The sequence below is a fragment of the Mustela putorius genome, unplaced genomic scaffold (assembly GCF_011764305.1).
Source record: "Mustela putorius furo isolate JIRA1106 unplaced genomic scaffold, ASM1176430v1.1 tig00000551_pilon_pilon_pilon, whole genome shotgun sequence".
In the NCBI taxonomy this organism is placed as follows: Eukaryota; Metazoa; Chordata; class Mammalia; order Carnivora; family Mustelidae; genus Mustela; species Mustela putorius.
Window position 1 is genome coordinate 11,584,357 of NW_025421412.1, and position 13,121 is coordinate 11,597,477.

A 13,121-nucleotide genomic window follows, 5' to 3' on the forward strand; every position below is an offset into this window, starting at 1 on the left:
CACGGTAGACAGCCTGGAGGAGATGGCGCCAGAGCTCGCCAGGAGGAGTTAGTTAAGCAGAGTTACCAGGACGCGTGGGAGAGGGAAAATGCATTCCAGCAGAGAGACTCGCAAAGGCCAGGTCATGGAATTAGGACTGTGTCCTGTAGAAGAGCCGGGTGGGAGCGCCTGGCTGGCTCAGTTGGTAGAGTGTGACTCTTGATCTCAGGGTTGTGAGTTCAAGCCCCGTGTTGGACATAGAGCTTATTTAAAAGAAACGAATAAATAAGTAGGAAAAGTAGGGCCGTTGTGCATCTTAGCCAACTCAGTCTGACAGTGGGATTGAGATACTAGAGTGAACTGTGTCAGGATCAAGAGCCAAGACAAGGAAACAAGAGGCTGTGGCTGCCTTCCTGGAGAGGCGTGGCAAGGCTGGGCTCCAGTGACTGCCTTGGGCTGTCCTGGAGGAAACTTGGGTTGGATGGCATGGAGGGAGGGGGAGGGAGGTTTGCAAGGTGGCCTTGGGCCTGTGCCTCATGGAGACGGGCCAATCCAGGAGGCGCAGTGGGTCTGAGGGGTTCAACAGGAGCTAGTTCTGGAAATTCCGCATCATGTAGACATTCACTGTGGGTGAGCTGTCGGGAAGCAGGAATGCCTGTTCCCGCAAAGGTCCTTCTAGCTGGACCAAGAAAGGAATTGACGTGAGACAGAGTGATAAGTACACTGAGAAGTGTACGTACGAGGAGTCCGCACAGCCATGGAAACCCAAAGACAGGAAAGATGGGGTCCGTATGTCATTCTCAACTAAGGAGACGGGGGTCAGGGTCTGGGATGTCAAAGGAACGGAATACACTTTACAGAGTGAAAAGAAGAGCGGATGTTTGGTAATTAGATGTTTGCCTGCTGTACTGATGGGTCACTCAGATGAAATTTATCTCTGCTAATAACCCTTATTCTGGGAAAGATCCCCAATGTAGATGGCTCCGTGCGGTGAAGGGACAACAAAACTTTCTCTTGGACTGGCAGGATCTCAAGTGCCTTCAGCTCAAAATCATCCACATGCCAAAGTGGGTGTCCTGTCCTGAACCCCTATAAGTGGATGAATATGTTATTTAAGTGTCCAGAAATGAGATCAATAACTAAATGGATAAAAGGAGGAGGAAACAAATACATCTGTACCAATCTGTTTCCTCCTCACTGTTAAAAAAAAAAAAAGGAAAAAAGGCATTGGTATTACAGATGACACCCCCACCCCACCCCAGACAGCGGATCAACTGTCCCCCTCCCATGGTGGCTGTACCGGAAACTAACCCCCACCGTGCCTCTCTGCTTGTGCCCGGGGTGGAAGACGCTCCCGAAGCTCAGATGTGGGAACCACGGAGATGACAAAGGGGTACCCTCTCTGCTTTGCTTGAGCAGCACAGACCGTGTCAGAAATCAGTGCCTGGAGAAACTGCTTTAAAAGTAACCATACCCAGGCTGGTCCCCAAGTTCAGACATCACCAGCCCCAGGAATAGCCACGCCAACTCCTCACATCCCTCAGATCTGGGTGACCCTATCTCTTGGCCACCTCCCTACCTCCAGCCCCAGCCACAACCTCCTTGTAACGGAACCTACCAGAAACACCGGCATCTTCGATGTGAGTGGTCAGGGGGCCTTGACGAATCACTTAATTTCTTTGACCCTCCCTCTTCTCAACTATAAAATGGGGAAAATAATGCCTCTTTGTGGACAAAGCGAGGCATTATACGGCTAAGGGTGGCTGACAGCGAGTAGGGCTTCAGTGAAGGATGCCATTATTGTTACTGTTACTGTTCTTGTGTGGGTTTCCTGGGCCTGAGTGAGCAGAGCAGTCATGTGCTCTATGAGGGGCCACAGGGGACATGACGAATGGATTACAAGGGAAGAGGCCCGTCAGGACACCTGGAAAAGGACTTGGGACAGTCAGAAGGTCAGGGACGCACACCTTAGGTCCAGATCCCAGCCTTTGGGGAACAATATTTCCTGAGTCATCCTGGGTCTGGTGCTGAGAGGAAGCAGGGTGTAGGCCATAAAGAGCTCTGTGTTGTAAGGAGAGACCCAAAGAGGAACCAGGGGTCAAGGGTTCAGGGCCTTTCTCGATGCATAAACTGGGAGGCTTGGGAGGGGGCGAATCTGGTTCCTCAGTTTCCCCATTTGGAAGACAAAAATGTTATCCTAGTTCAAGGATTCTCCACCTTTCCTTGTGCCGTGTGCCCCTCAGGTGAAGTCTAAAGACCCTTTTCCAAGTAAAGATCTTAAATGCATAAAATAAAATATACAAGATGACAAAAAATAAATCATATTAAAATACAGTTAACAAAGTGCAAAAAAATAGATTTTGGGCAAAATGTTACCCATGATTCTTTCTCTCTCCTTTTTTTAAAGTAATCTCTACATCCAGTACGGGACTCAAACTCTCAACCCTGAGATCAAGAGTTGCATGCTCTCTCCACGGAGCTGGTCAGGCACCCCCACATATAATTCTCTTTAATTGATAGGGACACTAATTTTGAAGTAGAGGTGAGCACACAGCATATTCTGAGGTATGTGAATCATCAGCGATGGGCTGTGGAAAGATCCACGATTTTGATCAGTGACGCAGTCGTGGGTATGCCTTGCACCGCTGTGGCCGGCTGCCCACAGAGGTCACGGCCATGCCGTGTTACAGTCAGAACCTGGGGAAAGTAGAGCGGTCACTGTTTTCCCATCTGGATTCACAGACCACTGAGCTGTTCCGCCATGGACAGGATAATGTCTCCAGAACCTTCCACCCTGGCAGCCCATTTGGATGAGTGAGCCCGTGAGGCTCTGGCAGACTTGGAACCCATCTCCACAAGAACCCCTGGAGAACAGCCCAAAGATAAGGGGAAATCCAGTGCACCAAGCCGGCCATGAGCACAGGATGGAGCTCAGAAAGCAGTGGCCCGTGGCAGCTGCCAGTCACCCCCCCCCCACACACACACACATACCCACCCAAACAGACAAGCAGGAGAAGGGCTTACTTGTCAGGGACCAGCCAGATTCCAGGCCAAGGGTGTGCGGGGCGACTGGCCCACGCGTTTGCAGCGGCCGGTGAGGGCCCCCCCACGCCTGCCTGCCTCACGTGCCCATGCAGAGGCCCAGAATGATCCACCCGGGTATGCTACCTCGGCCAAAGGATTGCTTCGAGTTGAAAGCAATTAAGGAATAGAAGAAATAGATGGAAAATGCTGTCTGCCCTTCTCCACTCTGTCTTCCAGCAGGACATACATTCCACTTATGAAGGGGTTTCTCTCTCCGGACCAGGGAGAGCACTGCTCTTCACCTGCAGCCCACGAGAGGCTCCGAACTCCCGGAACCGGCCGTGTCTTCCACTGCTGCTCTACACATCTCCCCTTCCCTCTGGCTTGTCACGCTCCACAAGGCATCGCTCTTTGTGAAAACACCACGCAAACTCAGGTCTAACCCCTTCTTTGGGTCGTCATTACTTTTTGATGACAACCTCCATGCTGTGTCCAATTACCAACCCCAGGTGAAACATACATGCCTTTTCTGCGGGTCTGTCTTGTTTTTTTTTGTTGTTTGTTTGTTTTGTTTTGTTTTTAAGATTTTATTTATTTATGTATCAGACAAGAGATCACAAGGAGGTAGAGAGGCAGATGGGGGGTGGGGCGGGGAGCAGGCTTCCTGCTGAGCAGAGAGCCCAATGGGGGCTCGATCTCAGGATCCTGGGATCATGACCTGAGCTGAAGGCAGAGCCTTTAACCCACTGAGCCACCCAGGTGCCCCATGTGGGTCTATTTTTTGTCCAGTTGATTCACAGGGCCCAGCCGCTCAGCCCCAGAGGGTAGAGGCTGTGGCTTCTGTCCCAAGCAGGCCCTCAGCACAGGCTCAGGGAACGAATCCTGACTGAACACAGCATGGGGGTATTCTGTACTGTCCTGCCCTTCTTAGGCTTTCTAGGTCCTTCCAATAGGAGGATCCTAAATGTCTTGAGGACTCGGAGGAAGGTTCTCCTGGGGTTCGTCGTGATCTGTGCGTAAGCCAGGCACTCTGGAAACTGCCTTGGCGCTTGCTTCTGGGGGTGGTGGGAGGAAGTTTCCATAGAAGGTTCCGGTAAGATAGGGCTCCTTTACGTAAGTTCTCTCCGATAGATCAGGAGATTGGGTAACGTGTTTAGGGGTCCAGTCTCCACATGGGAAAAATTGGGTTTCAAGGCATTTGTCAGTGGGAGGTCAGGTTGGGGGGTGTGTTGACCGACATTTTAGGCTAGGGGAAACTGAGGCATGTGTGCGGGAGGCTCAGGGGTCTGGGAGCGAACGTCTCAGGCTGGGCCGGAGAGCCAGCTACTGATGGAGGCGGGCTTCACAGGGCGTTCAGGGGAACCCTCAGCCCAGGGCACGCGACATCCCCACTGGGACACCTTAGGGGTGAGGCACGGAGGTGGTCACACCACAGGTCTGATACCTCATTTACTAGAAAACCATGTGGGGAGGAAAGCCGTTCCTGGCAAGGGGAGGAGGGAGACGGGGTGCAAGGGGCGTCTGGCCTTGCCCAGCTGGAGAGCATCGTGGCCGGCCTGGCCCTGCTGGCTGCTGCCCTTGGGAGCACGGCCTCCTCTGAGGGCCACACATTCGGCTTTCCGGCTCCCTGACAGCATCTTGCCAGGATCGCAAGACCCAGGGAATCCCGACAAGGCCTCGGCTCCCCTCCACTTTCTGCCATGGAGGCTGAGCATGTTGGGGTCCCCAGAGGGCACTCGCTTTCATTGCTCCCACTCAGGAGGGAGAATGGTGGCCACTTCTGAATTTCCTGACTCTGGCGGCTGGACAGTCACATACATGGCTTAAATCCCAGCCTGTGAACAGAAAGGGAACTGGCTTCCCAAAGCGACTCTCCTGGCCTCCCTCCTTCTCAGGAGCTGAGAGCGGGGAGGGGGGCCCAGCAGAGAGCCTTGTGGCAGAGCTCCCTGTCCTGTGCAGGGAGATCACCTTGGCTGATAGCCTTGGGGGTTTTTGTTGTTGTTGTTGTTTTCCTTTCTTTTTTCTTTTTCAGCCGAGCTGGGCGAGGGGAGGTAGAGCTTGGAGTCAGACCATCTCTGCTGGGCTCCCCGCACCCTGCCCTAGGGGAGCAAGGTCAGTTGATCAGAGGGTCTTCCCTGGGCCTGAGAAAGGTGCTGGGCTCGGAGAGAAAGGCTCAGACCGTACGTAGCCCCTCCTCGCCGCCTCTGCCTGCCCTGTGGTCACCGGGTCCAGCCTCCCTCCAGACCCCGGTCACCGGTGGCACCCCTGCCATTTCTCATCTGAACAGAAGGGCAGCTCAGGCCAGAAGGAATGAAGGCCAGTGTCACCTTCGTGTCGCTGATAGGACTGAGCTGCCTCCGCTGCGTGAGACCTGGGGGTGAGCCTCTGGAAGCCCTTTTGGTAACTCCTCCCGATGTGGCTGTGCTAACCCATAACCCCTCAACGGGGGCACACCTTGCACTTGACGATCACCACTTGGTGAATCTCAAAAGGCAAATACACTTGTGAGAGGGAAATGTGTTAGTAACTTCATATTAAGGACCAGCGTTAGGTCATTTCCTAAGAGTAGATGGAGTGGGGTGGGGGGTGTGGGGGGTTGTGCTTTGTGCCTGCGGGGGCCCATGAGGTGGGGATGACAGGCACAGAGAGGGGCCAAGGAGCACACCTTTGGGCAGGCGTGGGCCACAGTCTGTGGGGCACAGAGTCTGCACGAGTCTGGGGATGCTCAGTGAGTGCCCACTTGTGGGCGGGCCCCAGGAGTTCGTGCTGAGGTTTGCACCAATATCAGTAAGCAAGGGGACAGGACCGACCAGCGGGGAGGGTGGGCAAGCAGGTCCCAAGGGGTTAGTGCCCGACAGTGTGCCCCTCTTTTGAGGGCTCCAATTTTAGTTCTGATCTCCTAGACTGACAGCACTGACAGCACCCGCCCTCCCCTCCTGGGGGCAGATGTGACTTCCCTGTTGGTGTCCCTGGGAAGGGAGACCACAGGGCCCCCAGCAGGACCCAGGGTTCAGAGCACTTGTTCTGTGCCAAATACCAAAATAAGACTAGTAGAGGCCCACAGGGGCCTGCGGGTCCTGGAGTGGCAGAGGCGTAACTGAGGAGTTTCAGTCGCTGTGGGAAGGGTCCCCTCGAATGCTGTGGAAGCACTGAGGGAGGAGGGGCTTGTGAATTCTGCAGAGGCTGGGAGACTTCCAGGAGGAGGCGGCACCTAAGGGGCTCAAAGGGGAGGGAAATGGGTACCTTCAGCGGAGGAAGCCTGCAGCTACAGGCAGAGCCGCCAGGCCTGGGTTGTGCTCTGGAGAAGAGGCCCAGGAATATCAGGACAAGGGGACAGCTGCCATGGGAGGGGGACTCTGCAGGAGCCAGTCCCTCCCCTGAGCCTCTACGTCCTAAACCAACAGGGAAAGGACACCCACGTCCCAAATGCATCTGAGAACAGCTCTGTGGCTAGAATCGGTGCTTTTAGATGGTGACTGGACCCGTGGCTGAGACCGTCCCGAGCTAAACTGGCGCCTTGAGATGGTCTCCCCCTTGCCCTGCTCAGACCCTTCCACCTGCTCGGCGCACACAGCAGCTCCTTCCCCAAATCCCCCCGCCTTGTTCAGCCTGGTCTGACGACGGGACTGTTCAGGGAAGGAACGGAAAGAAGAAAAGAAAGAAGAGGCCGCTCTGTTGAGAGGGTGTGGGCAAGGCTCCTGGAGAGTGTAGCGCTCCGTTTCCTCCTTGGACGGGCTTCCTGCAAAGGGCAGCAATTGCTGGACCCGCAGCGTCTGCCTGCCCACTCCTGGGTTGCCCGGGGCGTGCCTCCGCACGGTCCACGCGAGTGTGTGTGAGTGTGACGGAGTGTGTGTGAGTGAGACGGAGTGTGTGTGAGTGAGACGGAGTGTGTGCATGAGCACGAGAGCGTGGGAGACATGTAAGTGCATGACTTTGTGTGCAAGAGAGTTAGTGTGAGTGTGTGTGCACACGAGGGTGAGAGAGCAAGAGACAGCGAGAGCGCCGGGGGCTGTAGGGCAGGAGAGAAGGAAGAGCACCCTCCCGCCTCACCTGCGCATGCTCCAGAGAGCACAGGCGCGGAGACTCAAGGGCGCAGGCGCAGTCGTAGGGGCAGGCGCAGTAGCGGCCTTTCCGAGGGCAGGAAGGAGGCCATCTTGGGAGCCGTTTCTCCAAAGCCTGTGGGCAGATTTAAATCTCTGGGCTCAGAGAATCCGGGGCAGGGGCTTCCGATGGACTGTGGTCAGAGCCCCAAGAGGAGGGGAAGGCATGAAGGGAGCTAGCTGTGCATCCTTAACCTTTCACCTGGGCCTCGTGCTGCAGAGAGAGGACCTTCCTGCCCATTCCTCAAACTTGGCATCCCCGCATGTTCCCCTCTCTTCCCTGGAAGCAGCTCGGGGGCTAGAGGTGTGAACGGGGGAGGGTCTGTCCCCACACCCAGACCTTGGCAAAGGCGGCCTCTTCAGTGCAGTCCAAGAGGCACACCTGTTTTCATGCATGCATGGGAGGCTTGGGGAGCTGGAAAAACAGCTCTCTTCCCTGAGTCCAATTTGTAAAAAGAAAGAACAACACAGAACAAAAGATTGAAGGGGAACTGTGTGGGTTTTGACATTCGTGATTGTACTGGTGATTTATTCAAACACTAAAAAGAGTAGTCTAAAGTCTAAGCTAGTCATGGCTTCTTTTTTTTTTTTTTAAAGCAGTTTTTGAGCTGCACGCCTTATCTTTTCGACCAGAGCATAAATGTTCAAGGAATAAAAAAACTTGATTCTTTCGCATCTTCTGAATATAACCAGTAGCTGGCATAGCACTTGGGAATTTCTTGATAAAATGAGAAATAGATTTTAATTCATTTTTTTAGGGACCCTAAATCATCCATTTCTCTATCTGATCCTCTATCATCTTGCCATCCAGCAAGCCAGCCTTCCGAGGGTCAGAGGGCTTCTCCGTGTTCCTCTGTCTTTCGGCCTGACTTCTCTTACTTTCCGTTGGGATGGAGGTCCCTTCTCCATCCATCTGCAGGGACTAGACAGAGCTTTCCATACCCGGGTTAAAATGAGGCACAATCTACAGCAGGCTCCCTGCCAGCCAGCCTCAAGTTGGTAAAGGAGGGGACAGCTGTGTCCGGACTCAAGTGAGATTTGGGGGCTCACGGATGGAGCTGGTGCCCTTCAAGACTGCATCTGATCACAAATGGTCAGCATTCTCCATCCGGGGCTCTGATTCTGGTTCTGCGAGCAGCTGTGGTCCTCGGGCAAACTACACGCCCTCTGCAAGCTTCGTGCTTCCTTGTGCACCATGGGCACGAGCCCTCGGGTCCCACTTGCTGTGTGGGGAGCTTTGGGTAGACCTTCCCCAGCTCTTCTCCTTACAGTCACAGTGTGGAAATTAAAAGTTAAAGGATGATCAGGATGAGGATGGGAATGGATGTGTGCACAAGAAAGGCAAGGCTCAGCAGATTGGGGGAAGTGAATTGGAAATAGGGAATGATTAACACTTTCAACAATCTGATAGAAAAGGGGACAAAATATTCATAGAGGCACCTTGTAAAGAAGACGTAAACTTGGCCAGTATGCAGTTCAGAAGGTGCTCCACATCAGCCGTCATTAGGGAAATGCTAATTAAAACCACACGAAGATACCCTTACATACCTAACAAAGTGGTTTGCCTCATAAAGAGTGCCAAGGTCAAGGGTTGGAGAGGATGAGGGGCCACAGGAACTCCTGTACATTTCTGGGAGTATGAAGAGCAGCTACTTTGACAAACTATTTGCCAAGCTCTGCTAAAACTAACTGCACAGGACCTGTGACTCACTAGCCCCATACTCCTAACTACGTACTCAGCAAAATGTATGTACGTGTTTGCCGAAAACATTTGAAAGAACAGACAGAGGGGAATTTTGTATAATGTCCCCAAACTGGAAACAGACGGTGGTACATTCATACAAGGGAATAAATGTCTTAAAGCAAAGAGAGCCAACAGGCGGCAACCACACCCAACAATATGGGTGAACACCACCGGCTGATGTTGACCCCAAAACGCTATACGTGTAAGAATACACATACACCTAGTGTGTGATTTCATTGGTTTAAAGTCCAGAAGCATGGGCGCCTGGGTGGCTCTGTCGGTTAAGCATCTGCCTTTGGCTCAGGTCATGATCTCAGAGTCTTGGGATCGAGACCCTCATCGGGCTCTCTGCTGAGCAGAGAGCCTGCTTCTCTCTCTACTCCTCTCTGCTGCTTGCATGTGCTCTCTCTCTCTGTGTCTCTCTCCATCTCTCTCTCTCTCTCTCTGTGTCAAAAAAAAAAAAAAGGTTCAGAAGCAGACACAATTGAGTCGTGATTTTAGAAATTAGGACAGTGATTACCTTGGAGTGTAGAGAGAGGTGGCAGGGCACATAGGTGAGCTTCTGGTGAGCTGTGTTTCCCAATCTGCATGTGATGCTACCGACGTGTTCACTTTGTGCAAATCGTCAAGCTGTACTTTTATGATTTGTGCACACTTTTGCATGTATGCGTTGGGATTTTTAAATGGTGCAAGTTCTTTAACAGTCCTCCTATCGAGAGGCTGGAGCTATGTCTCCCTCTCTTGATTCTGGGTGAGCTTGTGACTCACTTGTCACCGATGGGAGGTGGTGGAGGGGATGAGGCCAGGTCAGAAAAAGTGCTTTGAAGTCCGGCGTATTGATAGAAGAACTGAGGTGCGGTGAGGCCGACAGGTGGGGAGACGATTGCCATTGATAAACATAGCTCGTTCCTCATAGATCCGGAGTGAAGGAGGCAGGCCTCATCACTGGGGGTGGGGGAGGGGGAAGTAGCAGGGTCATATGGGAGACGGAGAGACACAGAAAGGTGGGCAAGAACAGTTACTATGGTTTCTACAGGGAAAAAGAACATGTGAGACAGAGGAGGACAGACTTAGAATGGGCTAGTTTGAATCATTTCAGGTGGCTCTGGGACATGGGCGCTGCCCTGTGTTACTTGGCACCTGGCTCTGTGGGTGACGAGGCAGGCGGGCAGGTGCACAGCAGCGCTGAGCCTGAGAGCCCCATAGAGGAGGCATTTGGGGTGGGATCCTCGGATTGGTTGGTTTGCATTTGGAAAGTGCACTCAAGGGCCCAGCTGTCCCAGGAAGGAGCAGTCCAGTAGGGTCAGCAAGACCCCACCGTGGGAAAGCATCAGAATAAGAACATAATGGAGCTTCTACCTAGTGTCTTGTAGGTAACACTTTCCTTGCAAGCCTGGAGCTGCTGGGTAAGAAACCAAATTACATTTGGGCTGCTGGGCTGTGAGGAAGACTCACGAAGGGCCCAAGTGCGGGTACTTTCGTTGACAACCCTAGCTGAGGTTCCCGCCAAAAGCCAGCATGAACGGCCACTAGTCTGAGTGAGGTCCCTCCAGATGGTTCTACACCTGCCATCAAGTAACCCCCAGCCCTTGACCCTTCCCAGCGGAGGTTCCCCACACCAAGGAGCAGAGAAAAGCCATTCCTACTGTGTTCTGTTCCAAACCTGGCTGTGAACAGAATCAAGTGTGTTTTCAGCTGCTGAATTTGGGGGGGGGGTCATTTGTTACACAGCAGTAGTGACTAGAATAGTGTGTTACACGTCAGCAAAATGTTTGCTTAAAAAGAGAGACGTTTTCCGTGTGTCTGTTGCTTCATCACATTATTAGTAGTAGTACAGAGGCAATATAATGTTTTCTTTTCCCTTCCTTCCTTCCTTCGTCTTCCCAAGGACCTCAGTGTCATGGCGTCCCACACGGCTGATCCAAGCAGCCCCTTCTCCCATACCTGCTCCTGCCTTCCTTGCCCCCCGCCCCGGGCAGTCAGCCTGGGCCTCTCTCTGTTCCATATGGCCCTTTCGGTCTTCAGTGCCCAGAGAAACATCATTGCCCTAGGCCTTGGCTGGCACAAGAGCAGGAAAATCAACTCAGCGGGCGTCTATCTGGTCTACCTGGTGGGTCCGACCTCCTGTTTGCCCTGGTCCTGCCTGGAAGGATCACCTATTCCTTGCTGGACTCCTGCTGGCCTTTCTCGCTCTCTATGTGAACACCTACGGTGGGGGGTGGTGGTGGGGGTGTCCAGCTCATGATGTGTGTGAGTGTGGATGGCTGCATGGCTGTGGTCCGTCCCCATTAGAGCCCACAGCTCCGCAAGGCCAGCCAGGCACAGCTGGTCTGTGTGGCTCTCTGGGCGTTGGCCTTGGGGCAGACAGCGCCCCTGTTCCTCCTCCCCACGACAAAGCTCGTGGCAGGCAAGCTGACCTGCATGGAGTACGAACATGTCGAGGGAGCCATCAGGCTGCCCCTCATGGGCCTGGCCACCTGCACTCGGAGCTTCTGTGGGCTGGTGGGGGTCACCGTGTTTTGTTACCTGAAGATCACCTTGAAGCTGTGCAGGCCAGCCCGGAGAAACTCGCTGATGAGCCAGAAAGGGTGCCCCTGGAGGGGCTGGCTGCCCGCCCTGGTGGTGCTGGGGCCGTGGTGTCATCCTCTGTCACCACAATGTCGTCCAGTTCGTGCCGAGAGAGACGCTGCGCCCACTGTCCTGCCCGGATCAGAGGGGTTCCAGACTGTCCCTTCAGCTCTCATGCCCTCCATGGACACGAACTGTGGCACTGACCCCATCACTCCCTTCTTCGCATCGAGCCGGTACAGGAAATGGCTCCTCGGCATCTTAAAACTCAGGGGGTCTGCGTTCTCCTCGTCCTGCTTCCAGGGAAGGGCTTCTTCAGAACCACGAAGTGTCAGCAGCCTGCAGCCTTAGCGCCCTTGGAAGAGAGTGAGGTCTAATGAGTCATTGGCTTTAAGACTCTGTCTCTCCGGAGAGGTCCAGGCTCAGAGACATGAAGCATAGATTAATCTGGGGACGGGGGGTTCTTTAAGAAAAAGAATAGAAGAGAATAAATACAAAATTAGGTGCAGAGTCTTGGATGGTGAGGGGCCCCGGAACTTGAACTTGCTCAGGTTCATGATGGAGCACCTCTAATGTTTCCCAACAGATAATATGGGAGCTCCCGGCCCTCTAAAGGCATTTGTGCTATTTCTTGCTGGAAAGGAGAATTTGGAGAGTAAATGCAGAAAACACCAAAAGCAGGAGGTTTCAGGTTCGGGGAGGCAAAATGTTGTAAAGGGCAGTAGGACCCCTCCCTCCAAAACAAAGTTTGTGGAAACTTCAGGTAACATTTACAAGAATGCCAAGGTTTTCCTGCCAAGGTCAGAAAACACTGGGGGACGCACCTCAGTTCCAGACTTGGAGGTGGGGGCCGGAGTGTGGGTGATGGGTGGGGACGGGGGTGGTTGCTTCTGCAGAGCCCACCTCCCGGAGTGGGAAAGCATGGTGTCCCCTGTGCTGCCGGGGACAGTGACCCAGGAAGGGACGATGTCAGAAAAGCAGGCACAAGTGTCTCATCTGATTAGCACCTGTCGGAAAGTGCGTATCCACGCAAGCCTTGTACGTTCGATCAAGATAAACCTTTCACTGCACCTTCCCAAGTTTAAAGTCACTCACGGAGTGTTTCAATTTTGTGGGTTTGTGAAACGCGACCCAGGCCTCCCTGCTCAGCGGCATGTGAGCATCCCCCCCACACTACCCACCCCCACTTCCCTCAGTTTCCAGCCCCGAGCTGCAGGGGTCCCCCATGAGGTCACCCTGGCCCTGTCCCACCGTGACCCTCTGCTCCTGATGACCCACTCCATGCCCCTCGTAATTTCTGATATTTTGGGCGCTTGACTCTCTCCCATCTCAAGCTTCAGGCTCTGTTCTCTTGAGGGGGTGTCCTGGGCCATCAGTGGCCAGAGCCCCCTCGGTGCTGTCCCACTGGACTCTGAGCTGGGAGGACACTCAGCTCTTGAGTCACTGTCCGTGGCTGTGGCCCCTGTGGCTAGACAGGCGTCAGCACTGATGTCACTCCGGGGACAGGGTGGCCAAGTGCTCAGGAGAGGTGCTTCTGGCCTGCTAAGGTCGGGGCTAGAGGGGGACCACAGGCTCAAAGAACGTGGAACTCTGCTCCTGGGGTCCCGAGCACTCAGGATGCATTCAAGATGTGGTCCCCCTCTGCACTCGGCCTCAGCCACACTGAAGAAATCCCAGATGCCCACGGTTTGTGTCCCCACCTGGCT